At 38.7% G+C, this 20093-nt stretch overlaps 1 protein-coding gene and 1 pseudogene across 23 annotated transcripts in view; both read left to right on the top strand.

Annotated features, from left to right (window-relative positions):
- Positions 1–20093, top strand: part of F8 (coagulation factor VIII) — a 145543-nt gene that overhangs the window by 80836 nt on the left and 44614 nt on the right. The window lies entirely within an intron of this gene.
- On the top strand, positions 9886–12733 carry LOC100630866 (elongation factor 1-alpha 1 pseudogene; annotated as a pseudogene).

Genomic DNA, 20093 nt, shown 5'->3' with positions numbered 1-20093 from the left:
GTAAACATGATGTAATCTACACAGAAATAGAAATATATAATGATGTATGCCTGAAATTTATGTAATTTTATGAACCAATGTTATTGCAATAAAAATAAATAAATAAATAAATAAATAAATAAATAAATAATCTTCTTTGAATGTTTGGTAGAATTCTCCTGAGAAGCCATCTGGTCCTGCAGTTTTGCTTTTTGGAAGGTTTTTGATTATTGTTTCAATCTCTTTACTTGTGATTGGTTTATTTGGATTCTCTATTTCTTATTAATTCAGTTTTGGGAGGTTGTATGAGTCTAAGAATTTATGTGTTTCTTCCATGTTATCAAATTTGTGGGCATATAGGTTTTCATAGTATTCTCTTATAATCGTTTGTATTTCTGTAGTATCTGTTGTAATTTTTCCTCTTTTGTTTCTAATTTTATTTATTTGAGACTTCTCTCTTTTGTTCTTATTGAGTCTGGCTAAGGGTCTGTCAATTTTGTTTATCTTCTCAAAGAACCAGCTCTTGGTTTCATTAACCCTATCTACTGATTTTTAGTCTCTATTTCATTTATTTCTGCTCTGATTTTTATTATTTCCTGCCTTCTGCTGACATTGGGCTTTGTTCTTTTTCTAGTTCTGTTAGGTGCATTTTAAGATTGCTTGAGATTTTTCTTGCTTGTTGAGGTAGGCCTGTATTGCTATGAATTTCCCTCTCATGACCACTTTTGCTGCATCTCCTAAGAGTTGATATGTTGTATTTTCATTTTCATTTGTCTCCAGGTATTTTTTAATATCCCCTTTGATATCTTCACTGATTCCAGTGGTTGTTCACGAGCATGTTGTTAAGTCTCCACATATTTCTGACTGCCAGTTTTTTTTTTCTTTTTGCTTTTTCTCCCCAAATCCCCCTAGTACATAGTTGTATATTTTAGTTGTGGGTCCTTGTAGTTGTGGCATGTGGGACACTGCCTCAACATGGCCTGGTGAGTGGTGTCATGTCCGTGCCCAGGATCAGAACCGATGAAACCCTGGGCTGCCAAAGCAGAGCACACGAACTTAATCACTTGGCCATGGGGCTGGCCCCCCAGTTTTTTTCTTATAGTTGATTTCCAGTTTCATAACATTGTGGTTGGAAAAGATGGTTAAGATGATTTTGATCTTCTTAAATTTATTGAGGCTTGCCTTGCTTCCCAATATATGGTCTATTTTTGAGAATGATCCATGTGCACTTCAGAAGAATGTGTATTCTGCTGTTTTTGGATGGAATGCTCTCTATATATCTATTAATTCCATCTGATCAAGTTTTTTTGTTTAAATCTACTATTTCCTTGTTGACTTTTTGTCTGTATGATCTATCCATTGATGTAGGTGGGGTGTTGAGGTCCCCTACTAGTTCTAATTTCTTCCTTTAGGTGTCTTAATAATTGCCTTATGTTCTTTGGTGCCCCTGTGTTATGTGCATGTATATTAATAAGTGTTATATCCTCTTGGTGGAATGTACTTTTTATCATTATACACTGCCTCTCTTGTTCTCTCATTGTCTTTTTTAACTTGAAGTCTGCTTTATCTGATGTAAGTATGGCAATACCTGCTTTCTTTTGTTTGCCATTAGCTTGGAGTATTGTCTTCCATCCATTCACTCTGAGCCTATGTTTGTCTTTAGAGCTGAGATGTGTTTCCTTGAGGCAGCATATTGTTGGGTCTTGTTTTCTAATCCACCCAGCTACTCTGTCTTTTGATTGAGAATTCAATCCATTTACATTTAGAGTGATTATTGACATATGAGGGCTTAATACTGCCATTTTATCTCTTGTTTTCTGGTTGTTCTATGTTTCCATTGGTTTTTTTCCTTTGTATTTCTGACTGCCATTTCATTTTGATGGTTTTCTGAGGAGGTATTCTCAGTTTTCTCTCTTTTTGTGAATTGTGGCTCTGCTCTGAATTTTTGTTTAGCAGTTACCATGAGGATTGTATAAAAGATCTCATAGATGAAATAGTCCATTTTCTCATAGCCTCTTATCGCCATAGACCTAAGCAAGTTCCTTCCTTTTCCTCTCCCATTTTGAGTTATTGCTGTTACAAATTGTTCTGTTTTTAATGTTGTGAGTTTGTGACTAAGTCGAAGCATTTATCATTACTTTTGATGATTTCTTTCCCTTTATCTCTTAAGTTATAATTGAGTCTTTGCTTCCCTCTTCTGATAGAGAGCTGCAGTTTTCTTATTATGTATGTCTATTTATCTCCTTGCTCAGAGCTTTGTAGACCTTTGCCTTTTTGTTTCAGGTGTGAGGGCATCTTTAATTATTTCTTGTAGGGGAGGTCCAGCAGCAATGAACTCCCTCAGCTTTTGTTTACCTAGGAAAGCTTTTATTTCTCCATCATATCTGAAGGAAAGTTTCATTGGATAGAATAGTCTTAGCTGAAACAGTTTGTCTTTCAGTATTTTGAATATATCATTCCATTATCTCCTAGCCTGTAGTGTTTCTGCTGGGAAAGCCACTGAAAGCCTGATAGGGTTTCCTTTGCAGGTTATTTTCTTCTGCCTTGCTGCCCTTAATATTTTTTTCTCTGTCATTGACTTTTAGCATTTTTACTAATATATGCCTTGGAGAAGGTCTTTTAGCAGCAATGTAACTAGGCATTGTATTAGCTTTGTTTATTTTTAAATCCAGATCCATCCCCAGGTTTGGGAACTTCTCAGCTATTATTTCTTTGAACAAGGTCTCTGCTACTTTCTCTCTCTCTTCTCCCTCTTGAATACCTACAGTCCTGATGTTGCTTTTCCTAATTGAGTCTGATATTTCTCAAAGAATGCCTTCATTTTAAAAAAATCTTAGTTCTGTCTCCTCCTCCACTGGTAGAATTTCTATATTTTAATCCTCTAAATAACTAATTCTTTCCTCCACAACATCAGCTCTATTTCTTATGGATTCTAGATTATTTTTTACTTCATTAATTGTGTTTTTCATATCCAGAATTTCTGCTGGATATTTTTTTATAGTTTCAGTCTCTCTGGTGATGAGATTCATTTTATTCCTGAGCTCATTAAACTGTCTTTCTGTGTTCTCTTGTAAATCATTGAGTTTCTTTATGACAGCTATTTTGAATTCTCTATCATTTAGGTTGTTGGGGCATTTGTGGTAGTACTAGGTAATAGATTCCACCTGTTACTGCTAGGGAGAAGCAGGAGCAGAGTTTCTGGCCCAACCCCATCTGCTGGAAGCTGTGGGGGTATTATGGGCACTTGCCCCAGCTTGGTGTGCATTCAGGAGCTTGTGTGGACTGTGCTTGTTGGATGGGGATTCCTTGCTGTACTGAGCTAGGGCCAATCCTTGGCCCCGCAGGGGCATAGTGGGCTCCCCCTTCCCACTGGGAAAGCAATCACCAGCAGGCTAAGGGCTGCCACCCCCTCTTCCCACAGCTTCCTCAGGACGTGTGTCCTCTTTTGGGGCTCAGTGGCACTATGGATGCTCATGTGAACCTGGAGTGTGCTTGCTCTGGTGTGTAGATTTGCTGTGGTCTCTGCTTGCAGTCTGCAGGGCTGCTGTGCTTGGTGGGCGGGGCTTCCTCCCCAGGACTGAGCTAGGGCCACTCCTTGGCTCCACAGGGGCAAAGTGGGCTCCCCTTTGCTGCCAGGAAAGCCACCACAAGTGGGCTAAGGGCTGCCACCACCTCTTCCTACAGTCGCTCTGGTGCATGTTCCCACATTCAGGGTGCTTGCATCAGGCTGGAAAGCATTTGTGCATGTGCACAGGGCTACCAGGGGAGAGCAGGGCATGCTCACCTATCTCCACCACTTCCCAGGGGACCAGTCTATCCACCCTCAGATGTATGGCTGCGTGAGTCTCTCAGGCATCCTGTTGTGCTGTGTGGGCTTCCTCCGTTGTTTAGTGAATGTCCATTTAATTGTAGCTCAAAAGGGGGAGAGACAAAGGGAACGGCTCACTCCAAGTTGCTGACATCAGTCCTTCTTCTTCCATCTCTAATGTTATGTTTGCTAACCTGTTCTGATAGAAAGCTGCATTTTCTGATTTTCTCTGTCAATTTATCTCCTTGCTCAAGGCTTTGTAAACCTTTTCCTTTTTGTTTCAGGTATGAGAGTATTCTTCATGATTTCTTGTAATGTGAGTCTTGTGGCCACAAACTCCCACAGCTTTGTTTGTCTGGGAAAGTTTTTACTTCTGAATCTGAAGGATAGTTTCACTGGATAGAGTATTCTTGGCTGAAAGTTTTTGTTTTTCAGTATTTTGAAAATATCATTCTACTCTCTCCTGGACTGTAAGGTTTCTGCTAAGAAGTCTGCTGAAAGCCTGATGAGGGTTCCTTTGTAGATTATACTCTTCTGCCTTGCTGCACTTAATATGTTTTATTTGTCATTGACTTTTACTAATATATGCCTTGGGCTAGGTCTTTTTGCATTCATGTAATTAGGAGTTCTATTTGCTTCATTTACTTGTAATTCCAGTTCCTTCCCCAGGTTTTGGAAATTCTCAGCTATTATTTCTTTGAACCAGCTCTCTGCTCCTTTCTCCCTGTCTTCTCCCTTTGGAATACCTATAATCCTTATTTTGCTTTTTCCAACTCCATCAGCTATTTCTCAGAGAATTTCTTCTTCTTTTTTTAGTCTTAGTTCTCTCTCCTCCACCTGAAGCATTTCTATATTTCTGTCCTCTAAATTGCTAATTCTGTCCTCCATAATGTCAGCTCTGTTTTTTAAGGTTTCTAGATTGCTTTTTATCTCATTCATTGTGTTCTTCATGCCCATCATTTCTGTTTGGTTTTTTTTTTTTTTTTTTTTAGAGTTTCAATCTCTTTTGTGAAGAATTTCTTCTGCTCATTAATTTTATTCTTTTTTTTTTTTTTTTTTTTAAAGTATATTTGAGTCTATTTTTTTTTTTTTAATGTATTTTTTTAAGATTTTATTTTTTCCTTTTTCTCCCCAAAGCCCCCCGGTACATAGTTGTATATTCTTTGTTGTGGGTCCTTCTAGTTGTGGCATGTGGGACGCCGCCTCAGCGTGGCTTGATGAGCAGTGCCATGTCCGCGCCCAGGATTCGAACCAACGAAACACTGGGCTGCCTGCAGCGGAGTGCGCAAACTTAACCACTCAGCCACGGGGCCAGCCCCATCATTAATTTTATTCTTGAGTTCACTGAATTATCTGAGTTTTCTTGTAACTTGTTGAGTTTCTTTATGATATCTATTTTGAATTCTCTGTCATTTAGACTGTAAATTTATGTGACTTCAGGATTGGTTTCTGGATACTTGTCATTTTCCTTCTAATCTAGAGTGTTAATGTAGGTCTTCATGGTGTTTGATGACGTGGACCTTTGCCTGTGCTTAGTGGTAGTATCTAGTCACAGTTCCACCTGCTGCCACTGTGGGGGGGGGAGCTATTTTCTGAACCTGCCGCATCTGCTGAAAGTTGTGCCCATCTGCTGGAAGGTGTGCTGATAGAGTTCATCTGCATTTGCTTCTGACTGTCACTGCTTGGCAGGTCCCACGCTCAGGCACAGGTGCTCTGGTGTGGATCTGCTGCCCTGGCCAACTGGCCAAGCTGGTGGACCAGGCAGGAAGGAAGGGGAAGGTCACTTTCTTTTGTGCCTGCAAGCCCACTCTGCACTCATTGGTGGCCCACCTGGGCTGCTGGGCTTGGTAGGGGTGCCCATGCAGTGGCTGAGCCGCCTCAGTGTGGAGCATTCCTGTGGGCTGGGATGCAACTCTGAAAGCAAAAGCATTGCTCTGGATGCCTGCTTGTTTCCCCATCTCCTCTTAGAGTTGCATGCCAGCCCATGCATGAGGTCCTGCACCCTAGATTGCTGCCACTGGGGAGGGGAAAGAGATCTGCTCACCTCCTTCCACTGCTTTCTGGGAATCCAGTACCCCTGCCTTCAGACATATGGCTACATGGATCTCTCAAACGTCCTATTGTACTGTGTGGGTGTCCTCTTTTGGTTAATGAATGTCCTTTTGGTTGTATCTTAGTGGTGAGAGGCTAAGGGAACAGCTCACTCCACCATGATGCTGGTGTCCAAGTCCAAATCTGGGAATCTTGATGGTGCTAATCAGAAGATAGAATCAAATAATATGGTAGAGAGTGACTGGAGGTGTTACTTTAGCTGTGGTGGTCAAAGAAATCCTCCTTGTGGAGTTGAGACCTACATGATGATAAGAGGCCAGCTGATGGAGCTGTTAGAGAAGACGTTTCCAGGCCAGGGAACAGGAAATGCAAAGGTCCTGAGAATGGACCAAGGTTAGCATGTTTGAGGAATGGAAAAGGACCAGCATGACTGGAGTACAGTAGAGTACTTGGGGCGGGGGGGGCGGCGGTTGTGGGAGATGGAGTGGTAGAGATGAGCAGTGGTCAGATAATACAGGTCCTAGAGGAAGGGTAGGTGCCCTCTTTATTACCCGTTGTCACTTTCTGACTTTGCTTTTTACCTCAAGTGAGCTCTTATTGCTAACAGCAACCATAGAATATTTCCCTAGTCCACTGACTTTCCCACTTTCCCGAACCTCTATCTTACATTTTCTGCTTTTTTCCTTAAATCTCCAACACCGTTTGCCCTTTCTCCAACACTCCTTCTCACTCCTAGCTGATGCTGTTCAATGAACTGCCACAGACTTCCAACATCACAGTTATCAACATCTGTACCCATATATTGTCTTCATGCTTATGACAATGTGACAATAAATGTACTGTCTGTGTTCCTAAGGTTAACCTCTTCAGTTTTGCACTTGATCCCATCCTTTCTGCCCTCACAAAAAATGTTGCTTCAGAAATTCCCCTTTTCTCTCTCACATCATCAATTTCTCCCTCTCCACTGGGTTACTCTCATCAGCATCAATCATGCTATTATTTATCCCCTTATTTTTTCAGAAAACATTTAAAAATAATTCTATCTATTTGCTAACTTTGTTTCTTTTCCTCTTATTCTTTCTCTAAGCCACTCCAAAGAGGCTTTTATCTCCATTATTCCATCAACACTACATTTTCAAGGTCATTGTTGATGTTTACATTACTAATTCTCAGTCCTCATCTTAGTTGAACTCATAGTAGTATTTGATAGTTGATACATGTTCTCACTTGGCCTCTCTGATGCCACTTTTCTTTTTCTATTATACTCACTGCCAATCTTTCTTGTCAACTTAGCTGGTTCTTCATCTCCCTGACCATTAAGTGTGAGAGTGCTTGGGGTATTAGTTCTCCCAACTCTCCTTTTTTTGTTTACACTCACTCTTGTGATGATCTCATTTACTCTTATAGTTTTAAGTACTATCTATATGCAATTTCCAGTTGTATATCTCCATCTCATATCTCTCCCTTGAACTTGAGATTCACATATCAACTCCCTATCTTAACATGTACAAAATTAGACTAAATTTCTTCCGCTTCCCAAAACCTGCTGTTTTCCCAGCCTTATCCATGGCAGTCAATGACCATTCCTTCCTTTCAGTCATTCAGACTCCAAACCTTGAAGTTATTCGTAACTCCTCTTTTTTCTCTCATGACCACATCTAATCCATTGAATAATTCTGTTGGCTATAACTTCAAAAAATAACCAGAATTTGATTTTGGACTGAATATTGGATAAGATGAAAATGTACTGAAATGTAAAGTTGGAGATGGTTGACTAGGGAAAAAAAAACAGGCTACAAAACAAGAGAAGACATATAAAATGTTACTCTAGATACTGTAAAAGTAATGTTTTTAGTTAAAAAAGTTATTTGTCTATATTGTCAAATTTTCTACAATGCATATGCACTGCTTCTATAATAACAAAAAACTATTAAAAATAATAAAATCAATTTTATAAACACATACACACAAACACCCAAAATCTAGCTACTTCTCTCCACTTCAATGGCTACCATCCTGGTCTAAACCATTGTCAACTCTCACCCAAACTATTGTAATAGCTTCTTAACTGGCCTTCTGGCTTTCAACCTTGCCCTCATACAGTCTTTTCCCAACACAGCAGCTAAAGTAATTTTTCAAATTATAATTCTGATTATTGTTCTCTGCTCTAAATACCCTAGTGGATTTCCATCTCACTCTCAATAAACTCCAAAGCCCTCACCATGGCCTTCAAGTTTCTATGAGGACCCTCTGAAACCTCTCTCCCCTCATCTTCTACTATTGTTTCCTGCTCACTCTGCTCCAGTCACACTGGCTGCATTGCTTTTCCTCAGATGTAGCAAGTATGTGCCTATCTCTAGGTTTTTTCACTTTCTGTTCTCTGCTTGGAATTCTCTTCCCCTGATATCCTATTGTTAGTCTTCTCACTTCCTTCAGGTGGCTGCTCAAATTTCATTTTATCAGTGAGGCTTTCCTTGAACACTGTATATACATATAGCTCCCACCACTCTGTTTCAATGCACTTACTAGCACCTGAAATATTATATATTTGTTTATTGTCTATCTTCCTCAACTATAAGGTAAGCTTGTTGAGAGCACAAACTTTGAAGGTGTTGTTCAATGGTATATCTCCAGAACCTTGAACAGTGCCTGACATGTGATAGAAGCTCAGATAAATATCTGTTGAATGAATTAGTAAATGATGGATGTGGGGAAGCAAGAGTAGGTCTTTCATGTATGTCCAAATTCCAGGGAACACCAATGAAATGGAATTGTGTAACACAGCTTCCATGGGCAAGAATGGAGGCAGGGAGACAAGTTAAGAGGATATTGCAGTCATCCAGATAAGAGAAGACAGTGTTTAGATCAAGGTAGTGGTGGTGAAAATCAAAAGAAGTGGAAGGATGTTGATTATAATTTGAAGACAAGTAGACAGGGCTTGCTGTTAGATTGAGTACAGGGGAAATGGAGAGAGAGGACTCAAAGAAGATTTTTAGTTTTTGTTCTGAGCAACTAGGTGGTTGATGGTGGTTGATGGTGACATTTAATGAGATAACGAAGGCTTTAGGTAGAACAGGTTTATTTGAGGAAACACTCAATGGTCTGTTTTGTACATACTTAGTTTGAGATGCCCATTAGACATCCAAATTGAGATGTTGAGTAGGCAGTTGGATATATGAGTCTGGAATCCAAGGAAGAGGCCTGTGCTAAGGATATAAATTTTGGAGTCATAAGCATATTGATAGCATTCAAATAAGACTAGATGAGATCATCAAATGATTAAAAGTAGATGTAAACTATGCCCACTTTAATCTGAGTCTCCAAAGGGATACATCCTCAAGGTAATGGTAAACCAGTTAACTTGCATTTCATTGACTTACAGTCCAGTTTTCTGTCATCTGCGTTGTCCATGAAATCTCTATTCTTGATCATAATTTAAGCAAGTCTTAGATTGGAAGTGCCTGTAGACAGCTGGCAGAAGAAAACATAAAACCCCTGTAGTGGAAGAAACCAACATCCTAGGCCTTGACTTATTTTCACAAATATTTCAGATATAATGTCCAGAACACAAAGTTACTGTGTACAAAACAAAGCAAGAAAAAATAAGCAAGAAGCCACAGAAACAATAAAGAGCCAAAACAAACTCACAGACTTCAGATCTAGGAATCATTAGATACAGTTATTAAAACACCTATACATCACGTATAAAGAATTGGTGAAGTAGTAGGTATGTAAAAAAAAAAGTGGAATTCAGCATGCAAGGATTTTTTTCTTTTGCAGGGAAAGATTCACCCTGAGCTAACATCTATTGCCAATTTTCCTCTTTTTGTATTTTCCTCCCCAAAGCCCCAGTGCATGGTTGTATATCCTAGTTGTAAGTCCTTCTACTTCTTCTATGTGAGCTGCTGCCACAGCATGGCAACTGACAGATGGGTGATGTGGTTCCACAGCCAGGAAGCGAACTCAGGCTGCTGAAGTGGTGAGAACGCCGAACTTTAACCACTACATCATCAGAGCTAGCTCACAAGGAGCATTTTTTTATGGATAATACAAAAGAGATAATAAAAGACTATGGTCAACTATATTTTTCAAAGATGGATGTCCTGTATGCTCTTGTACAACGTGACCTTGCCACCCTCTCATTCAAGAGCTAGGATCTAATTCCCTTCCCCTTGATCTGGGCTGGCATTATGACCCATTTATGACAATAAAATATAGCAGAAATTGTGACCTGTAGATTTGGTGGAAGTGATGCTGTAGGACTCCTGAGGCTAGGTCAGAAAGTACATGCAGCCTACATCTAGTTCTCCTGGGATACTCTCTCTGTAAGAAGCCAGCCACCATGTAAGAAATCAGAGTACCCTGGTGCTGTCTTGCTGGAAAGGTCACATAAAAGCCCTCTAATCAAGAGTCCCAGCTGAGTCCAGCTTTCCAACATTCTCCATCAAGGCACCAGATATGTGAATGAAGCCATTTTGGACCCTTCAGACAAGCCCAGATGCCAACTATATACCAATGAGTGACCACATTCGACACCATGAGGAGCAAAACTATTACCTAACCAAGTCCTGCTGGAATTCCTAACTTAACAGAATTGATAAGTATAGTAAAGTGGCTGCTGTTTTAAGCCGCAAAAATGTTGAGGTAGTTGTGATACAGCAACAGATAACCAGAAGAGAGACATAGAGGATAGAGTATGAGGGACTAACCTATTTTTAATTGAAATCCCAGAAGGAAAGGAAAGAGTGATTAGAGGAGAAGCAATATTTGAAGAGGTAATGGGTGAATATTTTCCAAAATTGAAAAAAGCCATCAATGAACAGATTCTGGGAGCTCAACAAATCCCAAACCAGATGAATAAAAAAATCAACACCTAGGTATATTTCATCAGAGTGAAACTGCAGAAAACCCAAGAGAAAATTCTTAAAAACAGCCAAAGAAAAAAGAGAGCATACATTCAAATGAGATACAAAGAGGTGACCTTTCAATAGTACTAATTACAGATAGAAGACAGGGGAATGATATGTGGAAGGCATTGAAATACAATAACTGCCAACCTAGAATTCTATGCCCATCAAAAATATGATTCAAGAATCAAGGTGAAAAAGGACATTTTTAGACAAACAGAGAAATTTCACCACTAGCAAAAACCCACTAAAAATATTCTAATGATGTACTTGAAACAATAGAAAAGTGAAACCAAATGAAAGATGTGAGAGGCAAGAAGGACTAAAAAGCAAAGAAAGGGCAAATATATGGATAAATATAAAAAAATTTGTTTGTATAAACAATGGTAAAAATCTTTTATGAGCTTTAAGATATATAGAATTCCCTTTTTTTTTTTACAACGGGTTTGCCACCAGAACACACGTGTCAGTGAAAACCACCCCTAAACCTAAGCCAAAATGGTAAAGGAAAAAACTCATATCAACATTGTCATCAATGGACATGTAAATTCTGGCAAATCCACCGCTAATGGTCATCTGATCTACAAATATTGTGCAGTCGACAAAAGAACCATTGAAAAATTTTAGAAGGAAGCTGCTGAGTTGGGAAAGGAATCCTTCAAGTGTGCCTGGGTTTTACACAAACTGAAAGTTGAATGTGAGCATGGTATTGTCATTGATATTTCCTTGTGGAAATTCAAGACCAGCAAGTATTATGAGAGCATCATTGATGCCCCAGGACACAGAGACTTTATCAAAAATATGATTACAGGCACATCTCAGGCTGACTGTGCTGTCCTGATTGTTGCTGCTGCTGTTGGTGAACTTGAAGCAGGTTTCTCCAAGAATAGGCAGAACCCTGAGCATGCCCTTCTGGGCTTACACACTGGGTGTGAAACAACGAGTTGTTGGTGTTTACAAAATGGATTCCACTGAGCCACCCTATGGACAGAAGAGATATGAGGCAATCATTAAGGAAATCAGCACTTGCATTAAGAAATTTGGCTACAACCCTGACATAGTAGCATTTGTGCCAATTCCTGGTTGGAATGGTGACAACATGCTGGAGCCAAGCGCTAACATGCCTTGGTTCAGGGATGGAAAGTCACCCATAAAGATTGCAATGTCAGTGGAACCACACTGCTTGAAGCTCTGGATTGCCTTCTGCCACCAACTCATCCAACTGACAAGTCCTTGTGCCTGCCCCTCCAGTTATTGGTGTAATTGGTACTGTCCCTGTGGGGTGAGTGGAGACTGGTGTTCTCAAACCTGGCATGGTGGTCCCCTTTGCTCCAGTAACCAATACAACTGAAGTAAAGTCTGTTGAAATGCACCATGAAGCTTTGAGTGAAGCTCTTCCTGGTGACAATGTGGGCTTCAATGTCAAGAATGTGTCTGTCAAAGATATTCATCATAGCAACATGGCTGGTGACAGCAAAAATGACCCACCAATGGAAGAAGCTGGCTTCATAGGTCAGGTGAACCATCCAGGCCAAATCAGTGCTGGATGCACACCTGTGCTGGATTGTCACACAGCTCACATTGCTTGCAAGTTTTTGCTGAGCTGAAGAAAATTGATCACTGCTCTGGGAAAAAGCTGGAGGATGGCTCCAAATTCTTGCAATCTGGTGATGTTGCCATTGTTGATATGGTTCCTGGCAAGCTCACGTGTGTTGAGAACTTCTCTGAATATCCTGCTCTGTGCTGTTGTGCTGTTCATGACCTGAGACAGACAGTTGCTATGAGTGTCATCAAAGCAGTGGCTAAGAAGGCTGCTGGAGCTGGCGAAGTCACCAAGTCTTCCCCGAAAGCTCAACAGGCTAAATGAATATTGTCCCTAATACCTGCCATCCCAGTCTTAGTCAGTGGTGGAAGAACAGTCTCAGAACTACCTCAAGTGGCCATTCAAATTTAATAGTCAAAGTTTAGTTACTAATAAAATGCATCATAAAACCTTCAGAAGAAAAGGATAATGTTTTGTAGACCATTTCGTTTATTTGTGTTGCAGTTTTGAGTTATTAGTTTTTAAATCAGTGCTTTTTAATGGAAACAACTTGACTGAAAATCTTCACAGAATTTTGAGACCAATTAAAACAAATTTTAATGGGAAAAAAAGACACATAGAATTAAATTGTACCCCCCCAAAAAGAGCTTATAAGTGAGGTAGGGGTAAATGGAATTAAAGTATTCTAATGTCCTTGTATTTATTGTTCAGGAGAACAGTAAAGAAATTAATTAAGAATTTTTTGAGAATGATGAATATGTTCATTATGCTGATTGTTCTGATGGTTTTCCATGTGTATACATACATAAAATCCCATCAAATTGTACACTTTGAATGTATGTAGTTTGTTATATTTTAATTACATCTTTTTTTTGGCACCTGAGCTAACATCTGTTGCCAATCTTCTTTTTTTTTTTTTCTTCTCCCCAAAGTCCCCAGTACATAGTTGTATATCCTAGTTGTGAGTGCCTCTGGTTGTGCTATATGGGACGCTGCCTCAGCATGGCCTGATAAGCGGCGCCATGTCCACACCCAGGATCCAAACCAGCAAAGCCATAGACCACTGAAGCAGAGTGCGTGAACTTAACCACTCGGCCATGGGGCCGGCCCCCTAATTACATCTTGATAAAGGTGGAAATTTTTCTAAAAAAGATATTGATTACATGAAGACTTTGCTAAGTTAAAGATTCATGTTGTGATTTCTAAGGTAAGCATTAAAATGGTAGACATCAAGTGTGCAACATCCAAGAGTAAAGGGAAAATTAAAATAATCAATACAAAAGAAGGCAAGAAAGGGAAAAAAGAAACAGAATAGGAAAAAGAAGATGGTAGCTACAAATCCGAATATATCAGAATTAATATTAATTATAAATGGATTAAATGGTCCAGTTAAAAGACAAAGATTGGCTTACCTGACTTTAAAACAAAATATAACTAGATGCTGTTTCCAAGCTACAGATCTAAAGCATAAGAGTATAAAAGGTTGAAAGTAAAAGGATGGAGAACAGCATGCCGTGAAAATATTAACCAAAAGAAAGCTAGTGTGACTTCTGCTCCTGGGTAGAGAGTAGGTCATGGCAGACCAACACTCCTGCTGCAACAACTATAAAAACTAGAAAAATAAAAAACTTCATATTTTAAAAATCATTGGAGAGCTGTGGAGCAATAAGAATTAGATGAGCCAAAATTTAAGTGGAGGAGGGGGAGAGGACTACCTAGTTGAGGTGATGATCACGAGCTACTTTCTTTCTTGGTGGCCTTTGCTGAAATGTCTTAAGGGCTGAAGGAACAAAGATTTTCTAATTTCTAAGTCAAAAATCTTGGATGGGCATGCCTGAGAAACAGGGATAAACCAGAGGTCAACTGAGTTGTACCAAAATTGCAAGCAGCCCTAAGTGCAAAACTTGATTGGATTGAGATCATCAACCCTTCATTCCTTCTGCCTAACAGAATGAAGGGAGCATGCTTTCTTCTAGAAAATATTATCTAAAGCTTCCATAGCTTTTGCTACACAATATCCAGTATACAGTGAAGAATTATAAGACTGTGAAGAGGCAGGAAAGTGTGATTGGTAATCAAGAGAAAAAGTAGATATCAGAATCAAACCACAGATGATCCAGATATAGGGATTAACATATAGGGACTTTAATATAATTTTTGTAAATGAAAGAAAATAGAGAACAGATTGACAATATTGATGAGAAAATGGAGAATTTCAATTAGAAATTGGAATCTATTTCAAAAAATCAAATGGTCGTTCTGAATTGGAAAACACATCATCTAAAATTAAAAGCTCATTGGATGAGTTATTTCAAGATAAACACCACAGAAGACAGGATTAGGGTCAAGCAAATGTATCTAAATAGAAGCACAGAAAGGAAAAAGAATGGTGGAGCACTCTCAAATGATATAGCATAAGTGTAATTGGAGTCCTTGGAGGAGAGCATGCAGAAAATGGGACAGGAAAAAAATTGAAGAGATAAGGTCTAAGAATTTTCCAAAATTGATGAAACATCAAGTCACAGATTCAAGAAGCTAAATATACCCTAAGCAAGATAAATACAAAGAAAATGTACATAGGCAAATAAAAATCAAACCTAAGAAAACCAAGGATAAAGGGGAGATATTAAAGATCAGAGAGAAAAAAATATACATTACCTCCAAAGGAACAATAAGATTGATAGCTGACTTTTTTTTATTGAGTTAATGATAAGTTGCAATCTTGTGAAATTTCAGTTGTACGTTAATGTTTGTCAGTCATGTTGTAGGTGCACACTTCACCCTTTGTGCCCACCCCCCACCCCACCTTTCCCCTGGTATCCACTAAACTGTGCTTAGTCCATAATTTTAAAGTCCTCATATGAGTGGAGTCATACACAGATTATCCTTCTCTCACTGGCTTATTTCACTTAACATAATTTCCTCGAGGTCCATCCATGTTATTGCAAATGGAATGATTTTGTTCTGTTTTACAGCTGAGTAGTATTCCATTGTATATATGTACCACATCTTCTTTATCCATTCGTCTGTTGATGGGCACTTAGGTTGCTTCCACGTCTTGGCTATTGTAAACAGTGCTGCAATAAACATTGGGGTGCACAGGACTTTTGGGATTGCTGACTTCAAGCTCTTTGGATAAATACCCAGTAGTGGGATGGCCGGACCGTATGGTAGTTCTATTTTTAATTTTTTGAGGAATCTCCATACTGTTTTCCATAGTGGCTGCACCAGTTTGCATTCCCACCAGCAGTGTATGAGGGTTCCTTTTTCTCCACAACCTCTCCAACATTTGCTACTATTAGTTTTAGATATTTTTGTCATTCTAATGGGTGTAAGGTGATATCTTAGTGTAGTTTTGATTTGCATTTCCCTGATGATCAGCGATGCTGAGCATCTTTTCATGTGCCTATTGGCCATCAGTATATCTTCTTTGGAGAAATGTCTGTTCATGTCTCCAGCCCATTTTTTGATTGGGTTGTTTGATGTTTTGTGGTTGAGTTGCGAGAGTTCTTTATATATTATGGATATTAAGCCTTTGTCAGATATATGACTTGCAAATATTTTTTCCCAGTTAGGGGGTTGTTTTTTTGTTTCAATCCTGTTTTCATTTGCCTTGAAGAAGCTCTTTACTCTGATGAAGTCCCATTTGTTTATTTTTTCTATTGTTTCCCTTCTCTGAGAAGGCATGGTGTCCGAAAAGATCCTTTTAATACTGATGTCAAAGAGTGTACTGCCTACGTTTTCTTCCAGAAGCCTTATGGTTTCAGGTCTCACCTTTAGGTCTTTGATCCATTTTGAGTTTATTTTGGTGAATGGTGCAAAAGAATGGTCAATTTTCATTCTTTTACATGCAGCTTTCCAGTTTTCCCAGCACCATTTGTTGAAAAGACTTTCTTTTCTCCATTGTATGCCCTCAGCTCCTTTGTCAAAGATAAGCTGTCCATAGATGTGTGGTTTTATTTCTGGGCTTTCAATTCTGTTCCATTGATCTGTGCACCTGTTTTTGTACCAGTACCATGCTGTTTTGATTAGTGTAGCTTTGTAGTATGTTTTGAAGTCAGGGATTGTGATGCCTCCCGTTTTGTTCTTTTTTCTCAGGATGGCTTTAGAAATTCGGGGTCTTTTGTTGCCCCATATGAATTTTAGGATTCTTTGTTCTAATTCTGTAAAGAATGTCATTGGGATTCTGATTAGGATGGCGTTGAATCTGTAGATTGCTTTAGGTGGAATGGACATTTCAACTATGTTTATTCTTCCAATCCATGTACATGGAATGTCTTTCCATCTCCTTATGTCGTCATCCAATTCTCTCAGAAAGGCCTTGTAATTTTCATTATATAGGCCCTTCACTTCCTTAGTTAAATTTACCCCAAGGTATTTTATTCTTTTTGTTGCGATTGTGAATGGTATTGTGTTCTTGAGTTCTTTTTCTGTTAGTTCATTATTGGAGTATAGAAATGCTACTGATTTATGCAAATTGATTTTATACCCTGCAACTTTGCTGTAGTTGTTGATTACTTCTAACAGTTTTCCAATGGATTCTTTGGGGTTTTCTATATATAAGATCATGTCATCTGCAAACAGCGAGAGTTTCACTTCTTCCCTCCCTATTTGGATTCCTTTTATCCCTTTTTCTTGCCTGATTGCTCTGGCCAGGACCTCCAGTACTATGTTAAATAAGAGTGGTGATAGAGGGCATCCTTGTCTCGTTCCTGTTTTCAGGGGATAGCGTTCAGTTTTTGCCCATTGAGTATGATGTTGGCTGTGGGTTTGTCATATATGGCCTTTATTATGTTGAAGTAGTTTCCTTCTATGCCCATTTTGTTCAGAGTTTTTATCATAAATGGCTGTTGGATCTTGTCAAATGCCTTCTCTGCATCTATTGAGATGATCATGTGGTTTTTATTCCTCAGTTTGTTGATGTGGTGTATCACGTTGATTGATTTGCGGATGTTGAACCATCCCTGTGTCCCTGGTATGCATCCCACTTGATCATGATGTATGATCCTTTTGATGAATTGCTGAATTCTGGTTGCCAAAATTTTGTTTAGAATTTTTGCATCTATGTTCATCAGTGATATTGGCCTGTAGTTCTCTTTTTTCGTGGTGTCCTTGTCAGGTTTTGGTATCAGCGTGATGTTGGCCTCATAGAATGTGTTAGGAAGTGTTCCATCTTCCCTAATTTTTTGGAATAGCTTGAAAAGGATAGGTATTAAATCCTCTCTGAAACTTTGGTAGAATTCCCCAGGAAAGCCATCTGGTCCTGGGGTTTTATCCTTTGGGATGTTTTTGATTGCTGTTTCAATCTCTTTCCTTGTGATTGGTCTGTTCAAATTGTCTGCCTCTTCTTGAGTGAGCTTTGGGAGATTGTAGGAGTCCAAGAATTTATCCATTTCCTCTAGGTTATCCATTCTGTTGGCATATAGTTTTTTGTAGTATTCTCTTATAATCCGTTGTATTTCTGCAGAGTCTGTTGTTATTTCTCCTCGCTCATTTCTGGTTTTGTTTATTTGAGCTTTCTCCCTTTTTTTCTTTGTAAGTCTGGCGAGTGGTTTGTCAATTTTATTTATCTTCTCCAAAAACCAGCTCTTTGTCTCATTGATCCTTTCTACTGCCTTTTTCGTTTCAATAGTATTTATTTCTGCTCTGATTTTTATTATTTCTCTCCTTCTGCTGACTTTGGGCTTCATTTGCTCTTTTTTCTCTAGTTCAGTTAGGTGTGCTTTAAGGTTGCTTATTTGGGATTTTTCTTGTTTGTTAAGATGTGCCTGTATGGCGATGAATTTTCCTCTTAATACAGCTTTTGCTGTATCCCATATGAGTTGGTATGGCATGCTATCATTTTCATTAGTTTCCAGGTATTTTTTTATTTCTTCTTTAATTTCTTCAATGATCCATTGCTTGTTCAGTAGTGTGTTGTTTAGTCTCCACATCTTTGTGCCTTTCTCAGCTTTTTTCTTGTAATTAATTTCTAGCCTTATAGCACTATGATCTGAGAAGATGCTTGTTATTATTTCAATTTTTTTAAATTTGTAGAGGCTTGCCTTGTTTCCCAACATATGGTCTATCCTTGAGAATGTTCCATGTGCACTTGAGAAGAATGTGTATTCAGCTCTTTCAGGGTGAAGTGATCTATATATGTCTATTAAGTCCAATTGTTTTAGTTTTTCATTCAGCTCCACTATTTCCTTGTTGATTTTCTGTCTGGATGATCTGTCCATTGATGTGAGTGGGGTGTTGAGGTCCCCTACTATTATTGTGTTGTTTTTAACATCTTCCTTTAGGTCTGTTAATAGTTGCTTTATGAATCTTGGTGCTCCTGTGTTGGGTGCATAGATATTTATAAGCGTTATTTCTTCTTGATGAAGTGTCCCTTTGATCATTATATATTGTCCCCCTGTGTCTCTCTTTACCTGTCTTATTTTGAAATCCACTTGGTCTGATATAAGAATTGCAACACCTGCCTTTTTTTCCTTGCTATTAGCTTGAAGTATTGTCCTCCACCCCCTCACCCTGAGTCTGTGTTTGTCCTTGGGGCTGAGGTATGTTTCCTGGAGGCAACAAATTGTTGGATCTTGTTCTTTAATCTATTTTGCCACTCTGTGTCTTTTTATTGGAGAGTTCAATCCATTTACATTGAGAGTGATTATTGATGCATGTGGACTTAATGCTGTCAATCTGTCGCTCATTATCTTGTTTTCCTGCGTTTCTTTTCCTGTGTGATAGCTGACTTTTCAATGGAAACTGTTAAAACAATGCTGTGCTATAGAACTTTCTGTGATGATGGATATGTTCTAGATCTTCACTGTCTAATATGGTAGCCACTAGTCATATGTGGCTATTGAACACTTGAAATATACCTAGTATGATTGAAGAAGTGAATTTTAATTGTGTTCAATTTTAATTAATTTAAATGTAAATACTAACACGTGGCTAGTGGCTACTGTATTGGACAGCAGAAATATTAGAAGAAAATGGGGGGCAGGCCCCATGGCCAAGTGGTTAAGTTTGCAAACTCTGCTTTGGTGGCCCAGAGCTTCACCGGTTTGGAATCCTGGGCACGGACATGGCACCGCTCATCAAGCCATGCTGTGGTGGCTTCCCACATAGCACAACTAGAAGCACCTACAACTAGAATATACAACTAAGTACTGGGGAGCTTTGGGGAGAAGAGGAAGAAGAAAAAAAGAAGAAAATGGAATGACATCTTTAAAATGAGAAATATTGAAAGAAAAAATGCTAACCTAGAATTCTCAACCCAGAGAAAATATGTTTCAAAATGAGGTTGAAATAAAGATATTTTCAGAAAAACAAAAGCTGAGAGGCTTTGTCACAATAGACTAGTGCTATAACAAATACTGAAAGAAGTTCTTTAGGCTGAAGGAAAAAAAATCACGGATAGAATCACAGAATTACAAGAAGGAATGAAGAACAACAGAAGGAATAAATGTGTGGGTATATGAAAAATGATATTGACTATTTAAATCAACGATAGTGATACTGTCTTGCAGGAATTTATAATCTATGTATAAGTAAAATACATGACAATAATAGTACAAACGGAAGGCGGAATCTATATGAGTTTAAGTGTTTGAAAGGCTCTCACATTGTTCAGGAAGTGGTAAAAGTACTAATTTGAAATGGACTACTAATCAAGGATAAAATTTTATCTCCAGAGTAACCACAAGAATGTATGACTAAAAAATTTACAGTGGAAATAAAATGAAACTAATTAAAAACTTTATTAGTACAGAAAAAAGACATGAAAGAAGGCAGAAAAGGGATGGGATGAATAGGAAACAAA

The sequence above is a fragment of the Equus caballus genome, chromosome X (genome assembly GCF_041296265.1).
Source record: "Equus caballus isolate H_3958 breed thoroughbred chromosome X, TB-T2T, whole genome shotgun sequence".
In the NCBI taxonomy this organism is placed as follows: Eukaryota; Metazoa; Chordata; class Mammalia; order Perissodactyla; family Equidae; genus Equus; species Equus caballus.
Note: the sequence above shows the minus strand (reverse complement) of the source record. Positions and strands in the feature narration are given on the sequence as shown.